The following is a 9,319-nucleotide window of genomic DNA, read 5'->3' as shown; positions in this document are numbered from 1 at the left end:
ATCTGAACCTTGTCCTGTCCTGTGCCATCTCCACAATCTCTGATCTCATAAAGGGTCTTCCTCTGCTCACTGTCCCCCCACCTTCCCAAGAATGATGTCCCTCTCCAAGGAACAGCCTTTCCTAGCAACGTGCCCAAAGTGTGTGAGATGAAGCTTTATCATATTTGTTTCCAAGAAGCACTCTGGCTGCACCTTCTCCAAAACAAATCTGTTTGTTCTTCTGGCTGTCCTTGGGATATGTAATACTCTTCTCCAACACCACTGTTCCAGCTCTCAGATGCATAGCAAGTGATTGAAAAGGCCAGTGCCTGAATCAGGCTCACTTTAGTTCTTAAAGTAACGTCAAGGTTCCTCAATAATCTGGAGAGGTCCCCGACTGCAGACTTTCCCAATGCAATATGTCTCCTTATGTCCTGACTGATGGTACCAAGTGTACTAATTGTAGATCCAAATAAGATGAAGTCGTTTGACAGTTTCAATCTTTTCTCCATCTATCATGATGTTGCTTAGTGATCCAGTGGTGAGAATTTCTGCTTTCTTGATGTTGAGCTGCAATCTATATGGAAGGCTGCAGTCTTTGATCTTCTGCAGCAAGCACTTCAAGTTCTCCTCACTTTCAGCAAACAGTATTGTGTCATCTGCACTACGAAGGTTATTTATGAATCCTCCTCTGATTCTGATGCTACAGGTATTTCTTTGTAAAAGTCCAGCTTCTTGAATGATTTGCTCAGGAAAAAGCCTGAACAGGCATGAAGAAAGAATACAACCCTGATGCACACCTTTCTTAATTTCCTCTATTTGTGGTAATTCTTTCTCAGCAGTACTGAGGTTCCCTCTCTCGGCTCACTTTCCTCCACTCTATCTCTCATGAAAAGGTACTAGAGGAAGGTTCAAGAGGAAGATCCTAAGGAGAGCAGCGTGGGAAGATGTAAGCAGTTGCCATCCACTAGCATCCCCTCTGTTGACTGGACACACGAGCTGCCACCAGAACCTGGTTCAGCATCTCCCTAAGTGCTGTGTGTTCCCTTGACTCATTCTTTCCAAGCCTGCTGGAGCAGCTCTTTCCTTCACTGACTTTTCTGACTTCATCTGTGCTTAAATATTTATTATTGGTAGTTAAATATATATTGTCTCTTTTTCTGTCTTAACATTTTGACAGAAAGTTCTACAACCTCCTCAGAAGTGTTCTTTGTTCTCCCATAACTGGTCTCAGGTCTACTTTGAGAGCAGGATGAGAATTTGGTAACTGCCCAGCTGAAAGCATCGAATAGTAACAAGAAATGTAAACCTGAGAATGGGAAAGCAAAATGCCATCCCTCAGATGTCTCAATGAGGCTGCAGACTGCAGAATCGGTCTAAATTTTCTTTAGACAGCTCAGAGCAGAAAGACTTGTTTCCTGTGTAATAACTACCTTGCCTTGATAACAGCTAGGACAGGACAGTGTCATGTAACACCTCACTACTCATAGACCTGCTTTGTAAAAGACACAAAGTTTCAGTTCTCTGTTGTTACTGAGTGCTGTTGAGCAGGAACCAACTCATAGATGATCCTCCCAGTGGGTTTCGAGAGGCAGTAAATCATATAAAAGGAGACTGCCTAGCATTCTCCTCTGGAGCAACTGGTGGATTCAAACTGTATACCACTGGGTTGGCAGTACAATTCCTTACCACTTAGCCAGGAGTCAATACTCATGGTACCAGCAGTCAGGAGATCAGGATACTTAGTGAACTGGGCAAATCTGCTGTCAGAGATCTCTCCAAATTATTGAGGAGCAATAATGTCATTTGAGGACTAAGGTGCACTGATTCAGGCTATAGTCTTTTCAATCACTTAATATGCTTCTAAGAGCTAACAGAGGATGAACTGATGCCTTTGAGCTGTGATGTTGGAGATGACTCAATATCCTATGGACTGCCAAAAGAACAGTCTTGGGAGAAAGTACATCCAGAAATAATCCTTGGAGGCAAAGATGACAAAGTCTCATCTCACATACTTCATGCACATTGCTAGGAGAGGCTATTTCTAGGAGAAGGACATCATGGTTGGAAAGGCAGAAGGTCAGTGAAAGAGAGGAACACTATCAGATGGACTGACACAGTGATTGAAGCAATAAGCTCAAGCGTGTTATAGAAGTGATGAGAATGGCACAGGATACAGCAGGGTTCAGATCTATTGTTCACAAGGTCGCTAGGAGTTGTACTTGACTCAACAGCACCTAACAACAACAAAATTCCAGAGATCCCTCACAGCTAACCGGGCCTACCTAACACAAAAAGCTGAACTGTGACAGTTCAAGTCCTTCCAAGCTGTTTGCGCTCAAAGATCCAGAAATGTCAAAAGAGGCAAATCTGCAGGGTCAGAAAGTAGATTAGTGATTGCCTGCGGCTAGTTAGGAAAGAATGGAAAAATGCTAAGAAATAAAGTTTTTTTGGGGAGAATATTTTGGAATTACAGGAATGATGGTCATCCGGTTCTGTAAATATATCCAAACCCACTAAAATGTATACTTCTAAAGGATGTATTTTATGGTAAGATACATCGCTATAAAGCCGTTATTTCAAACAACAAAGCTTGGCTTTGGAGGATGAAGAATACAGTCTGAGTCTTTTACCCCTAAACCAGATTTATGTCTAACAAATCTAGGCGGAATGCTCTATGCCTGGGCTTTTTTCTTTGGCCTCCATATTTGTTTTCTGACAACAAGCAGACAGCTGGAGGTTGTGTTCACTAAGCCCCCGCTAGAACCCACGCCTCCGACACTCCGGAATGCACGTCGTGAGGGGAGGAGTCGGGCACCAGCACCAACAATCTGGTCCGCAGTTACTAGGCAACAACGGCGGTTACCAGGCAACAGCGGCAGGCCGTCCCCTCAATTAACCAATCAAATACGTCCGCACTCAGCACTAGCGCCCCACCCACCCGCCAGGCGGAGCGCGATCTCATGCGTAACTGGCCCAACAAGCAGGCACCGCCTCCGCCACTCGGCAGAGCCAATCAGAAAGGAGAGGGGTGCGCGTGCCATGCGTGCGACCGCGCTCCCCTTGCAGGGCTTCCCCGCCCCACCCCCACCCCTCGGGTCCTGCCCGCGGGGCAGAGGTTCGGGGCCTGTCCGGTCGGGGGTTGGGAACACCAGGGTGACAAGGGCCCCCTTCCGCTGTGCACCTGGACGGCGGCCTCCGCTGCCCTTTGCTGGAGGAGGAGGAAGGGCCAGGAGAAGCGCCCGCTACGCTGCTAATGGCGGCGGGGGCGGGGTACGCACCTGAGGGCACCGGGCCTGCGGGCTGCGCCGGGCGGGCCGCGGGGTTCGAGGGCTGGGCCTCCGGGGTTTCGGCCGCGGCTGGAGGCGAGGGCGGCGGCGGCGATGGGGAGCCCGGCGCCGGGGGCGCGGCGGGGCTTTGCGCGCGTGCGGCTACCGAGGCCCCGGCGCACCACTATCCCTCCTTTTTCTTTCTTTTTGGATTTTTTTTCTTTTCCTTTTTTTGTTTGCTTCCTGAGAGGCCGCCTTGGCGCGTGTGTCCGCAGCGCCCCAAGTGGGAGTTGCCGTTTCCGGTGCCGCCGCCTCCGGGCGGGCTGCACGCGGAGCCCCGGTCTGTCCGCGTCCCGCCGGGGGCCCCGCGCTCGCCCCGCGCTCGCCCCGCGCCCGGGTAGCACGAGCGGCTCCGCGCGTCCTTCCTCGCCCCTACATGCATCCCGATCCTGCATGGTATTATTTTTTGGGGGGACTTTTGCATGCTTGCATTTTGAAGTTTTAAATCAGATCGTAACTCGAGTTACCGGTGAATCCAATTTAAAGCCATTGCGTTATTAGAAACGACTTCAGCGGGCCCTGGTCGTTTTGAGATTCAAGACGTACCATCGTTGCATAATTCAGTAGTGTACTCTCGTTACATTACAAATGAAATATGTCAGAACAATATTTAATAATAACGATGGCACAGGGTACATGGTTCAGTGCGTCCTAGTCGACCCCCCGGTACCTAACAGTGTTCTCGCCCAGGTGGAACACACACTGCCTTCATATTTTTCCAGAAGATACGACTTATTACAGGTAAAATTGAAGGCATTATCCGTGACACCGTTATCTACGAAATTAATGCACGTATCCATTTACAAGAAGAGCAGATGGGCAAAGTGATCCTGTTGGGGTTTGGCAGATAAATGATGGTTCAAGATGAGTGTATGTGCTGCACATCATACAGATAGTTGAGCTAAGGGGGAAGAAAAAAAATTGGAGGAAGAATGTCTCTGTTCCCCTGCCCACCCTAATCTCTTAGCCGCTGGCCTGACCATATCTTGATGAGACTTGACTTATCCTGATACCATATCCTGATAAGGCTCCCCACCCACAATTGCCCTGGGCCTCATCACATCCTGCTAAGGCCCCCTACCCCCAACTTCCTGAGCCATCCCCTCTCAAATCTCCTTAACAGTCCCTATTAAAGGAATATGCCTTTACCTGTATGCATCTGATCTCTGCGTGGGATCCATCATCTGGCATCACTCTCAGGTCTACTTCATAAAGGCTTGTTACTTGGGACCAGCTGCTGCTTCTCTCAAGCTCTCTCCCTAATCTAAAAAGATAACACTTGTGTTTGTGGTTTACCATCAAGTTGGATCCAACCTATAGCTGACCCTCTGGCGGGTTTTTAGAGGCACTAAATGGGAGAAGATTGCCCATCCCTCTTCTGCAAAGCAGCTCATGGATTTGAACTTTGTGTCTTTGGGATTGCGGTACAGCTTACCACTAGAGCTCCAAATTTAGTGCATGGCATTCTTGTGAGGGTGATGCCATGAATTAAGGTCCATGGAGCAAATAGGAGAGGCTTGGTCAGCTTTGCCATTCTGCTAGACTTAAACTGAGCTATCCCAGAGGGTGGATCATTACCACAAAGAAGAAGGGGTGAGAGTAGGGTGCATCCTTTGGACACAGTAGCTCTTAGAAAATCAGAAATGCATGTAAACAATTTAGTCCGTAACACTAATAAACCTCCTGAACTTCAACTTTCACGACTCTTGAGTCCAGAAGAACTAGATGGTGCCTGGCTACAGGCATTGGCCATTCTAAAAGGGATGACAGTACAGGGTCCTGGATAGAGGGAGAGAAAGGCAGCATAAATGGTGAAAGTGGCTCAGGTTACTGGTGTGACAGAAGGCTGCCAAGGCTGTGATGACCCATAGCCACCTTTTGAGCCTGGAACTAAAGCCATCTGTAACCCCTGTGGCACAAATTTCAGTCACCTTTAGACAGAATTGAGTGAATGATAGCAGTAGCAAAGCACACCCTCCTAGGAACAAAAGGTCAGTATTGGCCCAGGGACAGGGTTTAGAGAACAGGAACAGGAGAACAGAAGGATAAAAGGACATCAGAAGGGGGGAGGGTAGGGATTGTATAACAATGAAAGAATTTTACTTTTCAAAGAGAAGAAGGAACTGGAGGGGAGGTTGGGCAGGGAGAAAAGTGCAACAATGAATGGAAATCCAAAGTCTGTATACTTTCATTAAAATGAATAATAATTAGTGCAACAGTGAAAGGAAATTTAAAATCTCTGTAAATGTTCATTGAAATTGATAATTAAAAAATTTTTTTTAAAAAAAGGACATCAGAACCACAGAGAGGTGCTTGGAAGACTACTGTTGTTGTGTACCTTTGAGATGGAAGGGACCAATAGCTGACCCTCCATTGGGTTTTCAGAGACAGTTAATCACAAGGGAGGATATTGCCCATCCTTCTCCTGTAGAGCAGGTGATGGAGTTAAACTGCGTGCCTTTGGGATTGCAGCTCAGCTTCTCGTCCCTAGGCCACCAGAGTACAATTAAATTGTGGAGATTGTAATCAGCATCATACAACAAAATACGTGTGAATGACTCGAACACCAGTCTGTTCCGTAAACACTCATTCAAGTTACAATATCAAGTTTTTTTAAAAAGTGACTGCAAAATGTCATTGCTCCAAGTTAATTTCTCACAATTATCTCAAGAATTTAATGCAATTCTAATACAAATCCCAGTGGTATTTTTTATGCAACTTGACAAGATGATTTTAAGTTTTATATGGAAGTAAAATGTTACGAATAGTAAAGGCAATTTTGTTTTAAAAAAATAAAGAACAGAGATTTCATCAAATAAAAATGAGAGCATATTATGAAGCTGCCAGAGTTGAAATGTCATTTTAATGTAAGCATAGAGCATTCATTGAAAAAGAACAACGCGGGAGGTCTCAACTCCTCAATGTCAAGTCCTGCTGTAGAGTCACAGTCTTCAAAACCAGCTTGGTACAGCCACATTGACACATGGGTCGATGGAGTAGAATCGGGAATTCAGAAACAATCCTGTCCATTTATGGATAGCTGATCGTTGACAAAGGGCTGTGAACTCATATATGGTGCTGGCAAAACTGAGCATCCATTTACAGAAAAATGGCATAAGAGCCATGCCTCATACAATATGGAAAAATGATTTCAAGATAGATTGAAGATCTAAATGTAAAACCTAAAGTGATAAAGATCATCAAAGGAAAAACGGGCAAGCTGAGAAGTCCTGTTTTATTGTATAAATAGACTATCCATTATCTATTAAAAAATGTACAGGGGAGCTTTGGTGGCCTAGTGGCAAGAAGCTGCACTGCAATCCCAGAGTTAGGGGATTCGAATCTATCAGATGCTCTGCTGGAGAAGGAGGGACAATCTCCTCCTGTAGCAGTCCGATCTGCTTTGATGATACACAATAATAATTTTAAAAAAAGTACAAATAGCAGAAGATACAAATGTAAGTGGGCCATGCCATCAGTTAGACTCATTTGCTCTAGCCTGTGCCATTCTCACTTGGCCTGCTCAAGTCCATTGTTGGAGTACGTCAGGCCATCTCATTGAGGTCTTCCTCTCCTTTCCTGACCCTCTAATTTTCTCCACATGATGGCTTTTCCCGAAGGATCAGGCCCTTCTGACATCATGCCTCACTGTCCTTTCCTCTAAGGAGTACCTTGGTTGGGTTTCCTCAACACAGATTTGTTTTTTGGACAGCACATGTTAACTTGAATACTGCCTACCAACACAGTTCAATAACATTGATTCTTCTACCTTTCTTAGTCATTGTTCAGCTTTCACGTGTGTATGAAATAGTGGAAAATACCCTAGCTTGAGTTAGGTGAGTGTATGGTTGAGTCAGAACTGACCCATAGCAGACGCTGGGTGGGTTTTCAGAGGCCATTAATCGCAAGGGAGGACATTGCCCATCCTGCTCCTGTGGCACAGCTAGTGGCCTCAAACTATATACCTTCAGGATCGCAGCACAACTTCTTGCCATTAGGCCACCACAGCTTAGTCTTTAATCTGATACCCTTGCTCTTTAGCACTTTAAAGAAGCCTTTAACAACAGATTTTCCTGGTGCAATGTATCTTTTTGATATCTTGACTGCCACTAACTATGAACTTTGATAAATGTCGATAGTTGTAAAGGGGCTTCAGTTCAGTCTTTTGTTCATAGCGTCACTATGAGTTGTGCTCGACATGAAGACAGTCAACAACAACAGCAAATATGAGTGTGATTGTGGGTGCAAGTAAAATGAAATAGCTGACCATTTCAACCCTTACTCCATCTATCATGATGTTGCCTGTTGGTCCAGTGGGGTGGGTTTTTGTTTTCTTTATGTTGAGATGTAATCCACGTATAGTCTATGATCTTCTCTAGTGAGAACTTCTTTTTTTGTAATTTTTTTTTAAAAAAATTTTTGTTTTGTGTGTGTGTACCGTCAAATCAGATCTGACTGACTGGTACAGGAGGATATTGCGCCTCCTTCTCTGGTAGAGCATCTGGTGGATTACGAACCCTGTGCCTCTGGGATTGCAGTGCAGCTTCTTGCCACTAGGCCACCAGAGCTCCCCTAGTGAGAACTTCTAACCTGAGCGTCTTATTTGCCAGCACTGTATCAGTCTTCCTCTGCTCTTCATATAATTGTGAGGACTTGTTATTTCAGCAGTGGACGCCCCATCCTGCTTCTCACTCAGTCTGGAAGCTCTGTTGAAACCTGTCCACCATGGGTGACCCAGCTGGCATTTGAGATACTAGAGGAATTGCTTCCAGCATCACAGCAACAGGCAGGCACCAGTATGACAATATGACAGACTAGTTGTGGATAATAAAAATATATAAAACTAAGTTTCCTCTTCTCTAGAGTATTTTGACTGCTTGCGAATTTCAAGTAAATTTTTTTCTTTATTCCCTGAGGATGGAGATTATATATACATATGTATATATGTTTGCATGTATGTGTATATATATATACACACACACACACATACATATATACATATGTATATATATGTGTGTGTGTGTGTGTGTATATATATATATATAAATGTGTGCTGAGCTACTGACTAAAAAGTTCAAATCTACTTTGTGGTACCATGAAAGAAAGGCCTGGCAAACTGCTTCACAGGAGTAAAAACTACACTGAGATGGAGGCTGGGCCAGAAACCAACGCAGAGGCCGTCAGCAACAACAAAAACCACATGATCAAACGTTTTGCTACTTTGGAGAAGCTGATATTTGTTGTCAGTTCATCTTTTTGAAGGAAATAAAAAAGGATTGAAAAAAAGTGTTTCCCAACATAGAACAACACAGAGCCTGTCTACAGAATTAGTCAAGTTTGGACACTAAAATCAGACTGTTTATTTTTATCAGATCAGCTCACTTTTGGCCCAAACCCATTTTTACGTTATGATTTGTACCTTGGAAGGTTGACTGTTCAATTTGCCTTATTGATCTATTCCTGAACGCGCCCGATCTCGTCTGATCTATTGTTTCTAATCGAAGTGCTGTGTTTTGAGCGGGTGTCACAAAATAAATGGTGTAGCACTGCCACCAAATGGTGGTCATTCGCATCGCAGCGCTTGCCATTGCACTTTTTCCTTCCCAAGCTCAAACCAGTGGTTTGCAGTTCTGTGGATGTGCCTTATCCAAAAGAGAAAAGTTCTGATGGTGTAGTGCATAACGTGTCAGGCTGCTAGTAGAAAGTTTAATAGTTTGAATCCACCAGCTGTCCCATGGGGAGATTGAGAGTAGTAGCTCCCTGTAAACATGTGAGCACAGGCCATCTGGTGGTAGATCCACTGTCTGGATTGACTCAGTACCAGTGGATTTGGTTTATCCCAAAGAAAGAGTTTTTTTAGAAAGTTTAGTATTTTTATTAAAACATATATATTGTTGTTGTTGTTAAGTGCTGTTGAGTTGTAGACTACTCATGGTGTACCTGTGAATGAAAGAACTGAACACTTGTATAACTTTCATCGTTTCTCTAAGTTCATAGGGTTTCCGGAGTCA

Source organism: Elephantulus edwardii, unplaced genomic scaffold (genome assembly GCF_000299155.1).
Source record: "Elephantulus edwardii isolate Elephantulus edwardi_28Jun2011 unplaced genomic scaffold, EleEdw1.0 scaffold00080, whole genome shotgun sequence".
In the NCBI taxonomy this organism is placed as follows: Eukaryota; Metazoa; Chordata; class Mammalia; order Macroscelidea; family Macroscelididae; genus Elephantulus; species Elephantulus edwardii.
The sequence above is the reverse complement of the archived record's forward strand: the minus strand, read 5'-3'. Positions refer to the sequence as shown.